This window comes from Orbicella faveolata, unplaced genomic scaffold (genome assembly GCF_042242905.1).
Source record: "Orbicella faveolata isolate gen_17 unplaced genomic scaffold, um_ofav_v1 contig_47, whole genome shotgun sequence".
In the NCBI taxonomy this organism is placed as follows: domain Eukaryota; kingdom Metazoa; phylum Cnidaria; class Anthozoa; order Scleractinia; family Merulinidae; genus Orbicella; species Orbicella faveolata.
This window is the reverse complement of record NW_028301577.1, coordinates 5,050,445-5,063,866: the sequence shown is the minus strand read 5'-3', so window position 1 is coordinate 5,063,866 and position 13,422 is coordinate 5,050,445. Positions and strand designations below refer to the sequence as shown.

The window sequence follows — 13,422 nt, the reverse complement described above, 5'->3', positions numbered from 1 at the left end:
AGGTTTGACCGTGAGCTTTTGCTTTGGCTTTCCGGGTGCGAAAACTTTTCGGGACCTTCGAGAAACGAGCCCCAGGTGTGCATTTGTCAAAAATCCCCCTCCATATCTTTCTCTATTGTCCTTTCTATGTGAAACGTTTCCTGTCTATGTTCAACGAAGAGTGCCCCGGCTAACAAAAGTCCCGAAAAAGATTTTGCGGAGCTTCGGAATATTTTTGGGTCCGAATATTTCCGACGTCTTGAGAAACACGAGAAGATGTTTTCGGCAGCTTTTCGGGCTCACATTCAGGTCCTAGCAGTTTTCGGGATTTTTGAGAAGCGCACACCTCCAACCTGGACAGTTTCCCCAGGGAATCTTTGCGTCTTAGTATAAGGCTCTAGACTAGATTTCCTAAACGAAGCCTTATTGAACGCTATCATAGCGTCTTTTTCAGGGTTTGTGCCGTTTTACCTCGGTTTCAAAACAATCCCTGGTACGTACAACTTTTGATCTGGAACTAAGCTGAATTTACTTACAAGACTGATCGTGCGAATAAAACTCATTTCCATATGGTCATGCAACGGCACTCATTGTGAAACAAAGGTATTAAAAACAACTCGCAAATGACCTATTCAATTGAAAAGATACTCAGGAATTTCGCAATGAAGATCTCACGCGCAAATTTTAAGGTGTGAGTTTTTTTCCGCGTGGTGCGTCTTATTTGCATTTTATTCTTTCGTTCCTCGTAGTCGAGAAGGTTTGACTTCTTTGGCGGAAGAAAACTTCTAAACGAATGGAGGAAGACACAGTGAAAGCTGTCAGCATAAAGTCAAAGGACTAACTACTCACTAACCGGTTTATCCTGCTTCCGAGGCTGAAGAAAAAGGTAAGGGCAGTTAAGCTGTGAGAAATAGGGAAAGTGAACCCAAAGTAACTTGCCGTATATTTGTTGAAATAAATGAAACGAATCGTAAACTAAAGTTACCACACTATTATTTTGCCCACTTTGTTAAAGTGGCATTTCTCGGGCAAACTATTCTCGTATTTGTTCCAGTAACGAAGTTCTTTTGGGGCCAACCGAAGATCTCATTTGTGTAGTAAATTAGAACCGAATGTAAAGAAACTAGAGTTGCGAGTCTTGGCTTTTTTGAAACTTTATTGGAAGATAACGAATCCAATGTCATTTACTCATCCTAACATTTCTATCCATGTCTCGTTTTTAGGTGAAGTACCGTAAAAGCAGCACCAAGCCGATAAGGCATGGCGGGAACAAACCACTCGTAGAGATGCAACATGCGAAGGTAAGTCTCCCATGAATCTTGAAATAAAAATAGACTTACCGTATGTACATGTGACTGCTGTTGCAATATTAGATGCGGCACATACCATGTTGATAAATTAAATTTAAAGTGTAAAATACAAAAATTAAATCAACTTTTAAATGAAAAGCCACCAACCCTTCAGATGAATTGTGCGATAAAGTTCCTCATAGTAATCCAAAAGGATTTTCTCAATTCAGCGTCCATCATTGTGGTTTCTACTCCGCCTACAAGAGTGCTGAAGGGAATCGAAGCTGAAAAACAATTTAAGCTATGAAATGTAATTTGTCACTGCGTGATCAGAGATCTGAGTTACATGCTCTACTGAAGATTTCGCGTTAGCACCATGCATGTTAAGTTGGAAAGGATTAGGAGCATGTATATATTTCTAGAAATCCTCTCCATGCTGCCTGTATCTAGTACACTGCATGAAGGCATAGGTTGTTACTCGATACTATTCTCACAGGATATCGCATTTGTCACTGTCGCCATTGAACTTCTTAAATCTTACAATTTTAAGTGTGATCCAACGTAGGGAAAGCACTGCGCTATTTGTAACCTGGTTGATGTTTTTACAGATTCACGAGGAACCATTAGAGGAACATTTTGATACTGATCAAACGCAGCAAGAGCTCGAGGAAATCACAAGCAAAGAAATGAGTGAAGGTATATGCTTAAGCAAAACTTTGCAACTAATTTATTTGATTTGGGGAAAAAATGAGTCCGCAATGTGTACATGTGTTAACAACAACCACGACCATGAATGTCTTGAAGTTTTGCAAGAGGAAAAGAAGATGTTGATCTCTTTGGGAATAAATACGTTTAAAACATCATAGCAACTATGTTGATCACCCTTGGCATTAAACAGAAGAAGTTCCTACTGATTTCAAACTTATGTTTCATTTTTTTTAGACAAAAAGCACCAAACCTTGAGGAGTTTGTTTCTAAAACTGATCGAGAAAGAGGCGAAAACTTGTAATGGCCAAGAAATTTGATAAATTTAAAATCTATCGAGAAACATTTAATTGTGCCAATGTTTGGCCGGCTGCGTGATTTTATATTTCTTTAACAACTGTGTTCACACAAAATTTCCAAGTTTCCTTTGAATGCGATTTCTTTAAATCTGAAAATCTGAATCTTTAGCTTTGGCCACTACATGTACATGTATTTCTACAGTTTTAAGATGCTATTGTTACTTTCAATTTTTCGCAGTCTACATGTATTTTTAGAAATTTCTGGCGCGATAAAAACATTTTTTCTCAGCAATGGGGCATTCAAGGACTATGGCATTTCAAATAACACTACTTATACTGTCGCGCGTGCAGGGCGTGACACAATTAATTCGACACATCGAGGCTTTCCAAAAAATAAAATATGATCCTTGAAGAGCGACTTTAAATCATATTGAAGTCTAGTTTACGAATGAGGAGGTTAACTTTCAGAAACAAAAACGAATGTTTAACGAGAATAACGACTTTAATCCTGCTTTTATGAGAGTGTGATTCAATATGCTTTTGTCCAAAATCTCGCTGAATCAACAAAATAGGATTGTTCTGTGATTCGCTATAATTGTAACATCAAAGCTTGTCTGTGTGTATCCACATTCTCAAAGCAAGATTCTAGTTTGCTATGAAAAATTCGACAAAACAGCGACGTTATTAAGGTGCCACGTGATCGATGTTATTCCATTTCAAATGCATGTTTAGAGGATTTTTTCAAACAAGCAACGCAAAATTCAGGCAATTACCGTTTTCTACAACAAACGAGTAACGCTCTGACGTGAACGCCTACAGTTTGAACATTCACGAATTCCATTTGATTTTACTTTGTTTTCCCAAATTAAGGAAACGAGAACCAGTTAGCGAAGTCACGTTAATATAAACGTTTTCCTAAGTTATTTTCACTACGTTTAAACTGCGCACAATTTAGATAATTTTTTTTTTCTGTCCTCTACTCTCTGGTTAATCTGAAATTCTTTTCCACATTTTTTCCCCGATTCTTATATCCGTGTGAACTTTACAAATGTCGGTGCAAGAAATTTTTCACGTGACGTACCTTTACAATTTCAATGGTATGATCGGAATGTAAACAAAAATAACGATGTCAAATCGACTGACTTTTCTTTAGTGTTTGTTTTTCTCATGAAAGGAAATGTTTGATTTTTGGCAAAATAAGAAACGACATAAAAATATAGATTTTTGAAACTACAGTACCTATACTAAAGTCGGTATCTGTAATAGGGAAGATATTTGTTTACAAACATTGTTTTTGTCATTTAAATGTTGAAAACGTTAAACAAAAGAATTCTTTGTTTCACCAACCAATAGTTCTCTGGTTGGCATATTGATAACAATAGGTGACGTCACTGATATCTTTGCTATTTCACAACTTATCGACGCTCGACGTACGATGAAAATTTATTTTCTTTCAGTTATTTGTTTTCAACGTTTGCAAAAAATTGACAATCGACTGACTTTTCAAAGTTCTTTTATCAAATGAATTTTTTTAAATTTTTTTTTTAATTTGTGGAAAGTTATTTTTTACATAGACCCAAATTTTAATTGCACAGGGTATCAGCGCTCGGCGTGACCATTCTTCGAAAACTGTGACTTTTTTCAGTTATTTATTTGGATCGCGTTTATTCTTGCACTAGCAAAAAACGCAAGAAACGAGCGTTGGTCTTGAGATGATGCTTTTAATTTCAATGAAATTTACTCTTCGTGATTCGCGAACAAGCCCATTATTTCAAATCCAAGGGGTTTTAGTGACTTCACTCGAGCTGATTATACACTGTTCTGTAGATGTTTTGAAGTATATTTGGCTTTTAATTCGTCATTAACCATCAAGTAAATCGTATGTAATTTTCTCATTTTGGGTCATGCGATGTCCTCTTGAGAATTCCTCCTTTGTTTCTCTAAAAATTTCACATTCAAAAACCACGTGTTGAAATTTGAAAATCGAACGGTTACATTATATTGTTGTGCGTCAAACGCTGGCTTAAATGGCAAAGAAAGTATTTCTCGTATAATTTGGCTTTTACGAAAATCGTAAAGAAAAGATAGTCATTTGTCTAGACGTCCTATATCTTTTGATGGGACAGTTCAGTGTTATTAGGCCAAAGTAAAATCTAATTTACCAATTTAGAAATCAAACCCTTGGATTGATCAACATTTACTTTCTCCTATCAATAACAATATATATTCAAGGACAAAAGTTGGGAGAAGAAAGAAAATCACTTCCTTGTGTATCAAAATATTTTCATGGGGGAGCATTGAACTTAAACCACATCATGATGAAGTGTTGTACATAGCCTTGGAAAATAGTTTGAATGTTTGTTTGTTTTTGTTCTCTTTCAGTATCTTCAACAAAGCTTACCGAATGCGGTGGATCACAATCCAGAAGACAGACTCGTAGGATAAAAGTTCTTAAAGAAGTAAAGAATATATCACAAGATAGTTACAGGTTAATATAACTCAGATAATTTTATTTCCGATCGCCAGAAACAATCTACTTAATTTTACATCGAGAAATAGTTGATGTCACAAAACCTGCAAGAATAAGTTGCTAAATTTAAACTACAAGAACACGAAGGAAAGGAATGAAACGTTGTCGGGAGACGACAGAATTGTTTTCTAAAATTCTAGTATGCAATTGTTCAATTTTTGTTTATTACGTCAACCATTGTTTAAAAGGCCGTCATAGGCATTTTGGTTTGAAAAACACTTTCCCATAAACTGTTGATATTAATCTCGCAATCATCGATCGTTTTGAACTTAGTTTGAGCCTAACAAAAACGTTCGACTCGTGCTTAATACTCCTACTAAAATAGCTTACGTATTTTTTTCGGTGTAATCACAGAGCGCATTATAGCCGCCACAAAAAAACGCAACGGAGCATTTAATCAGAACATGTCAGAACATGCATGATTGCATGTTCTGTTGTGTTATTTTGTGGTGGTAATATTTCGCTCTGCGATTACACCGAAGAAATTGCGAGAGCTGTTTAGGAGTATTTTGCACGAATTCAGAAATTAATTTGCTCTGTGGTTATTTTCGTTATTTTACGACAGTCATTGAAAAACTTGCTCAAAAAACTTGACATAACATGCTTAAGATTGCAACCGAAATGTTCATTTTGTCAAATAATTTCTTTCGTAAGTCAAAATCTTCAAATACTCGTTGCAACCAGACACTATTCATCAAGCCGAAATCGTTCTCAAATGTAGTTAACTAGATTTTTATTAGTATTTGGTTCTATTCACAAGCGGTCTTTAGAGTTAGCAATTTAACTTATGAAGCAACAGTACTTTTTTCCATTTTCGCCTTCGTTATTTTTCTATTGATACTTATAATATCCACATTTTGCGACTTAAAAGTATTGTATAATAATTGCTTGTATTCAAGTGTTGTAATCAAGTTCAATGTTTACTTTAGTTACTTAATAAAATGAAAGCAATCAATAAAATGTTTTCACAACTTTAATTGTGTCTATCATCTATTGTCTTTTCGACTTTTTCAATGAAAAAATATATTTAAAAAAATTCGCGCTTTTAAAAGGGGCCTGGAAACTAGAAGAAATGTAGGCTATCTCTTTTACTATTTTTTGACTATGTAGGGTTGCCGCGAAGAAAAAAAATTCTGCACTTTTGAACAGGGTCTAGCCAGAAATCAATCATATATTTGGAATTTTGATGGGAAAAACCATTTGCACAGTGCAAGATTTTTCCCGCCAAAAGACTTAGTATATTTTTGACTCAAAACCAGACACCATTCAAAACCTCAGACTTTTTTTCCTAAGGACAATTTTCCCGCCAAAAGACTTAGTTTATTTTTCAACTTTTTTTCTTAGTCCCTTTTAAAAGCGCAAACTTTTTCCCACCAAAAGATTTAGTTTTGTTTTTTCGACTTTTTCTCTTGGCTCCTTTAAAAAGCGCGAACTTTTTCCTGCCAAAAGACTTTGTTTTTTTTTTCGACTTTGTTTCTTGGTCCCTTTTAAAAGCGCGAACTTTTTCCCGCCAAAAGACTGTTTTTTCTTCGAAGTTTTTCGCGACGAGCTGACGAGTTAAGGAAACACTGCTCCAAACGAGATCCGAGCTTAGACTATTCAAGACTTTTTATTTCAACATTTCTTTGTTTTACTCGTAACGTGAACTCCTCTGGTTCAGGTCAATGGCTTTGAACCTGAAATAAAAAGAGCAAATAAAAACATTATTTTAAAGCCATGAAAACCTTTAGAACAGTAGACTCGCTTTTACATAAGAACGTCTAGGCTGCGATTGACCAACAGCATGTCAAGACCATTTTCATTTTTTTTTTTCCACTTGTTTTTGCATTTAACAATACACTACTCCTTTCTGAGAAAAGCAGTGCAATACTTAAAATAACCTGGTAAAGCATCCCAGCTGAGCCAAAAACTTTTGAAATTAGTGAGGCGCTCTTAAGAAAAAAGGTGTTTTGCAGTAATCTGGAACATTCACTACACTTTAGCGACAACTTCATTAAGCGATCGAAACGCGGAAATAGCTTTCGAAGTCAAATTCAACCTAATCTCTGATGTCACTTATTAACATAGAGCAACAAGTACAACACATGTAACTGATTGAATTATAGTTTTTTCTCACTGTACATGTATACTAAGTTATTACATGGTATTAAATCATTTCTCAAGTCACCGAGGTTGGAGGATAAAGGAATGTACTTAAATGCCAATTTATAACAGAATGGTCTAAACTTGCAATTCCAAGTTCAGAATATAAGTTCTCCTTATTTTTTTCGATGCAACATTCAAAGTCAGGTTCTGAGAATTTGGTTTTACAACAAGATAATATCCTCTCAGCTGTTTCCTTGCCATCTTGTGTGGGATCTACTATTACAAACTCCTCTCGGTACCCCTCATCAGTCAGTCAACTCCGAGTGAAATTACTTCAGTTCATAAAACATATATCTATAGACGTTTTACTGAAAAGAAACACTGCAAAAACAGTAACAAGGATGCTGGAAAAGCACTTCCCAAACTCATTTAATGATTCATCCGTGAAGGAGGTTTGGATACCCGGTCTTATATTAATTAGCATAGATTTTGACGATTTTACTTCTCCGTTTACTCCTTAGTTTTTGTTTCAATTGAGAAGATATATCAAACACTCGAGACAGTGTTTCATCCGTCATCCAATCACATTCAATCGAATTTAGTCCAAATACTCCGCTGCCCGTTATATTTTCAACTCTCTTCTCGGTATTTGGATATCCCGATGAAACACTGTCTCGAGTGTTTGATATATTACATGTTTTCCTATTGTATATCACGCATGGTACAGTATTTTAATCTTGACCTCAGTTGTAAAATTCTAAAGTCTTCTTTTCTCATGTTCTAGAAATTACTGCTTAGTATTGGAAATGAAACATTTGAAAGCTTATGATGTCCAAGATGAATGTTTTTCTGAAGTGTTGGAGAGCGGATATATTTGTCATTTTCTTGATTTTCAAATAAAAAAAACAATTTAGAGCTACAAAGTAAAAGCGAATTATAATGATGACAAAACCTATGTTATTTCTTGTTCAATTCTGTAACCCGCTGGTTCCTCAGGTGGCCTCTGCATACTTCTCTTAAAATTATATCCGAAATAACTCATTTACGAAGTACTACTTACAATGTACGTACAGAACCGTAATTTGTAAAGCGTGCCTTCTATCTGCCTGCTACAGCGAGTATATATCCTGTAACATTTCTAAAGTGGTTCAAACAACCAAAATATTTTGTAACATTAGTAAAGATCACCAATCCTTCAGGCATTGTTTGAACTTTTGGTTAAACAAAAAATATTTATCGCATTTTACTGAACTCAAACTAAACTGACCAAAGTTAAATGTGTTTTGATGCCATGATGTAACATGTAAGTTTAAGGGTCCCTGAAGCTCAAGGATGATCTAGGATCAAAATTCTCCGTCAGTGCTGCCTCCCATTTCTTTGTTATACATGTACAGAAGCTTAAAGGTACATGTATTGAGAATTTGGGTGGAACATCAGCTAAGACAATGTTTTCAACTGATGATTTTACCAGGTCTCCTTACGTGTCTGCTTGACTAACTATAATGATAACGTCCTACACTTGCACATGATCTAGAATCAAAACTCTCCTTTAGTATTGCCTTCAACTTCTGGTAATAGGCTACTGAGAATGTGATAGAACATCAGAACAAATAAATTTATGTTTCACTGATGATTTTGTTGAGTCTTATTACTTATCTTCTGGACTGACTATTGATAGTGTTTCAAGTTCCAGCATTGTCTAGATCAAAAATTTTACTTTAGTTATGCCTTCCATTTCTTTTCGTAAAGCACTGAAAATTCCATGGAACATCAGGACCATTAATGTTTCACTGACGATTTTGTCATCTCATTACTTGTCTGCTTGACTGTCTTTTGATAGTGTAAGAAAAAAAAATTGTCTTGATTACAACAACTATTCAGTGCGTGGTAATAAACGAAATACAGATCAAACTAACGACGATATCACTATTGATTTCTGCAACGTTTTTATAATCTTGTGGTCTATTCAAACAGTTTAAACCAGATGGAGATTGTCAATTGGTTTTGAATAACATAGTAAATTAAAAGGCTTGAAGTTAGGTTTTTCCAATCTTTTTCAAAAACTGATTGTAAAATGTTATTCTTTAAAAAGCTCTTACTAGAAAGTCACAAATTTTTCAGCATTCCAAGAGATTTCACATTGCAGTGGTGACTGTAAATGAAATAAATATACTGTGGTGAACACCATTACAGTAGCAACTGAGAAGTTCGTCATGTTTTTATAGATGAGATTTTTAAGTAAAAACAAATCATAATCTTAGTTTACATGAAGAATATACTGCTTAAAAATAATGAGCGAAGAACAGTACACTCACGGGCAATTTTTAATTTGTTTCTGAGTTTTAAGTAAAAACCCTCAGCCTCACTGGTTATTAAAAGGCACCAAACACTTTAAGATTGTTTCAAATGTACATAATTATTTCAATCAACTTGATAAATCCTATTAGAATAAAAACGTTCTCTGGTTAAAAATATATTAAAAACATAAGCTTTCGGCTATCAGTCTATAGCCTTTAACGAATGAAAAATGTAGCGTGTAAGCGAAAATATATACGAATGGGGTGCGAAAAATTGAGAATATAAACAAGCGTGAAAAAAGCTAGAAGATAAAAATGTAAATGAGGCCTGATTACAATAAAATTGAGTATTGCCTAGGCAACGGTTTTGAGTTGTTTTTCGCGTCGACGGTTTTTGCTGTGTGCCAAGATTCTAGTGTTTTTCGAACGTGGTAATTGCCTTTGTCAATGACACAAGCATTGTCGAAATCAATGGAGTGATTGTTTTGCCACGCATGGTTGGCAACATTAGAGCCATTTGAATAGTTCTTCTTAACCAGAGAACGTTTTTATTCTAATATGTCTTATCCTGGTTACAGTTCTATTTTTACTTGATAAATCCTATTCATCTCAAGAGCACCTCACATACCAGGACTATTGGACAGCAATATTTGCTGGTCGCTTTAATAAGTGCTTATGTGGAGACCCTACAAAGTGGATGGCCAGATCATGGAGTATATCGCATACATGCACAGACAATGCATACAGATAAATTTACACAGCTTGCTTACATGTATTTTTCTTGGTTGCATAAGGGTGTAATGTGCATGCCACCATCACTGATTTCATCATTTTTTCAGCAAGTTAGAAAATAATAAATTAAAATTTTAGTTAATGGAAAACTTAAAACCCAAAATAATGCAAAAAAGTAACATGTTAGTCACCAAAACTGGAAGAAATTCTGTCAAAAAAGATTTCGGTTAACCTGAGTATATCAAAATGCAGTTGCTTTGGCAATGTCTAATAACATACATGTAACGAAGACAGCTGTAAAGTCAAAATTTCTACAAGGGATGAATAAACAGCAACTAAAAAGTTTCACCATTACAAAGTCAATCTGCTTTTTTAGAACATTTCTGAAAAACTTCAGGAGGCATCTGTCCCTGTCCCTGCCCCTCCTTGTAAGCCCGAAGAGTTAATGAATCAAAACACCTTTATACTGAACTTATTCATAAAGCTTTGCCATCATCCAAGACCTTTTTGACAGAAATGACTGCACAAATTAATCCTGTAGTCTACAGGTGTCTAATCAAAAATACAATCATGTAGCTATGTACATGTACATCAAAGGCCACTTCAAATAACGATCATCTTATTCCAAATTTATGAGATGCAGCTCTGCTGCTGGAGTAATGTTAATTTTGTTGCATAGAAACCAAAAACTAATTAAAACTGAGGCATTATTTAACTTACAGACAAGTGCAATGAACATTACTTTATATACTAGTATCACTAAATGGTATCAATTACAACAAACAGTACTTTTTACCTTTTTTTTTCTTACATGTATATGGCCAGAATAGAAAATATTATAATTCCCTCCAGAATTAATCATAAGTCTTTAACCCTTTGTTTATTAACCCAACTGATCCACACCAAGCACAGTTTAAACAGCTGGATTCCCAACACAGTTATTCCTTGTAGTAATGTACAATGTTTAATTTAACTTTCATCATCTAAACAGCCCCTTGTTGGTTAAATCTTGTATGATAAATAGGAAAACTGTTTGTTACTCACCAATTGCTATAAAGAGGCCATTTCTCTTTTCCAATACTTTGTGAGTTACTCTATCATCATTGAAGTCAACTGTGGGGAAGATATAAATTAAAATTAACATAAGAACACTAGTCTAATGCCCCTTACATGTACCTGAAAAGGAGAAAACTGTAATCAAGAAAAAATTTGATGAACTATGGGAGAAAGATATCATACATAAATGTTTTTTTTTTTTTACCATGAATGTTTGCAAGATCAATAGTTAATTATTAACACCCAATGATGATACACATCAGCAAGTGAACATATGAAATATGGAAATGAAAATTGCACTCACCTACACCTACTGGCTACATGTAGTTCTTTTCCAGTCCTTGGTGAGTTGATCAAGTAACCACTGGTGAAACACTCCAGAAGCTGTTGGGGAAATATAATTTTTCCTTAATATTTTTAGGACATAAATACATGTACACTGTAGGGAAAATATCACCTGGGGTGCTGCTGGAAACTGGGAGAATTTTTCTGCCAACTGACAAACTGCATAGATGTTCTTAATACAGTCAGCCATTATGTACATGTACTGTAGCTTGTGTTTAGATAAGAATTTACCTACTCAACAAAATTTGGTTTTAATTAGTACATGTACCAAATTACTGTACATGTAGGTTCCATTAGGCATGGCGGCCTAATTGTTAGCATGCTTAACTCCTGATCAGACACACGACAACATGAAATCTATTTGTTGATGTGACATTTTCTATACATGTAGAGTAAACAATGGTGTGAGCCTGCATGGCTTTCCTGAGTATGAGGGTTGGTGCTCGAATGATTTATTACACTGTATACAGTAATGAACCTCTATTAAGCAGCCTTGTATTAAGCAGCCTCCCCTTACAAGTATTACGTAAGCAGCCAGTTATCAGAGTCCCAAAGTCATTGTCAGTAAAATGCTGCAAACAAAACCCCTATTACCTGGCCACCACTATTTAAGTGGTCACCGCCACCTTTTGGTCGTTCCAATGAGGGTGTTCCTATAATTGTCTTTACCCCTATGAAATGGCCACCCAAAATTCAATACACTTATTTCAGCTTCCTTTTGGAAAAGGCAGTGCTAGATAAGGGTCCTAAATCAAAGGAGATGCCTGATAAAATCATTCCAACGTACGTTTATCATGATTTTCTTGACGTAATTCCATGTTACCTGAGCAGTTAACCCCAGCCCGTATGCCTATGTCCCCCAGCGCGTATGCCTATGTGCACACCACCCCTAGTCTACAGTCTGCAGTCTGACTGTTTTACACTGACCATACTTTTACTGTCTTCACTGGGTTACAGTGTATATGCTCATGGCCTATGTAGTTAAGCTTAATAGGCTATTGCATCTAATATCTGCATTTCTCCGTACCCCCCCCCCCACCTCCCTAACCTGTAGAGTACTAGTCTTATCGTGTCTTTCATTCTCACCCCTAATAAGAAATCTGTTGAAAACATCTTAACCCCTAAGGAAATCCATAAGAAATTGGCCAACCTCTCAAGAATTCCATTACAAATTCTAGAATTCCAAATCATTTCGCTCATTTCCCATAAGAATTACTGTCTTTCTCACCTTGCCCCATAAGAAATCCACGATTTACGAATTCAGGGAGGGGGGGGGGGGTGCATACATGTAAACTGTATATTAAATGCAGTAGCACAATTCGAGTTAACATCGTCGTAAAAACACCACAGAAACAAAATCATTAGCCTCACAAAGAACCTTAAACGTTGCCCGCAAAGAACTAAAACGGTTTGAGGATCAAATTTTCAAGTTCATTACCTTCACGAATTTGCTTGCTGCAAACTCCTTGCGTTCGAGGAAAGCCATTTGCTTGTTAAACTTCCCTCAAGCTAAAGGTTGTCTTCCAAATTGTTAACGGCGTTTCTCTGACAAACTTTGAGTCTATTCAAGTCGTTCCAACTTTCCAACTGTGTGTGTAGTGAAGCAAAAAACGCTTTCCCCACTCCTCAACTTCGGCGACATTTTCCAGCGAAACGTGGTTCGACAAAGGAGAGTTAGTCACGTGCAACTTGCCAATAAATTAATTTGCATGGTCAAATGCAAATTGTGAAAAAAGCGCGCGAATTTGTTTGATTACATGCACATTTTTCCAAAGAAACGGGCTACATCTAACAGCATTTCGTCCTTTTTTTCTCCACCCAAAACTTACAAAAATGTCCGAGGTCTATCCCTGGGGTCTATCAATCTGATACGGCCGGACCGAGCGAAACAAGATCCATACAAAAATGAAGAAAGGAATATTCGTCCATCATTTGCGAGCCCGTACAGTACGGTATCGAGCCTGTAATGAAGCGAATGAAGTTTTTTTATGGTTACCTTTAACCAAGAGACAGATCATAGTCGCTTGCTTTAACATTTCCCCTCCGTGATATGCTGCACTCCCCTCCCCGGAGGGAGGGGGTAGTCTACAAAGTTTTATACGAAT

At 35.7% G+C, this 13,422-nt stretch overlaps 2 long non-coding RNA genes across 3 annotated transcripts; one reads left to right on the top strand and one right to left on the bottom strand.

Annotated features, from left to right (window-relative positions):
• Positions 1-705: 705 nt before the first annotated feature.
• Positions 706-5,779, top strand: LOC149096871 (uncharacterized). The gene is made up of 4 exons (XR_016204203.1): positions 706-865; positions 1,203-1,280; positions 1,877-1,964; positions 4,655-5,779. It is a non-coding gene; the product is annotated as an uncharacterized LOC149096871 (long non-coding RNA).
• On the bottom strand, positions 5,519-13,116 carry LOC110066265 (uncharacterized). 2 transcript variants are annotated; one of them, XR_002298539.2, is made up of 4 exons: positions 12,756-13,116; positions 11,277-11,356; positions 10,961-11,029; positions 5,519-6,478 (listed from the first exon to the last, which is right to left on the bottom strand). It is a non-coding gene; the product is annotated as an uncharacterized LOC110066265 (long non-coding RNA). The 2 variants fall into 2 exon arrangements; XR_016204204.1 differs by lacking the exon at positions 12,756-13,116 and having other exon boundaries at positions 11,277-11,593.
• Between the last annotated feature and the right edge of the window lie 306 nt (positions 13,117-13,422).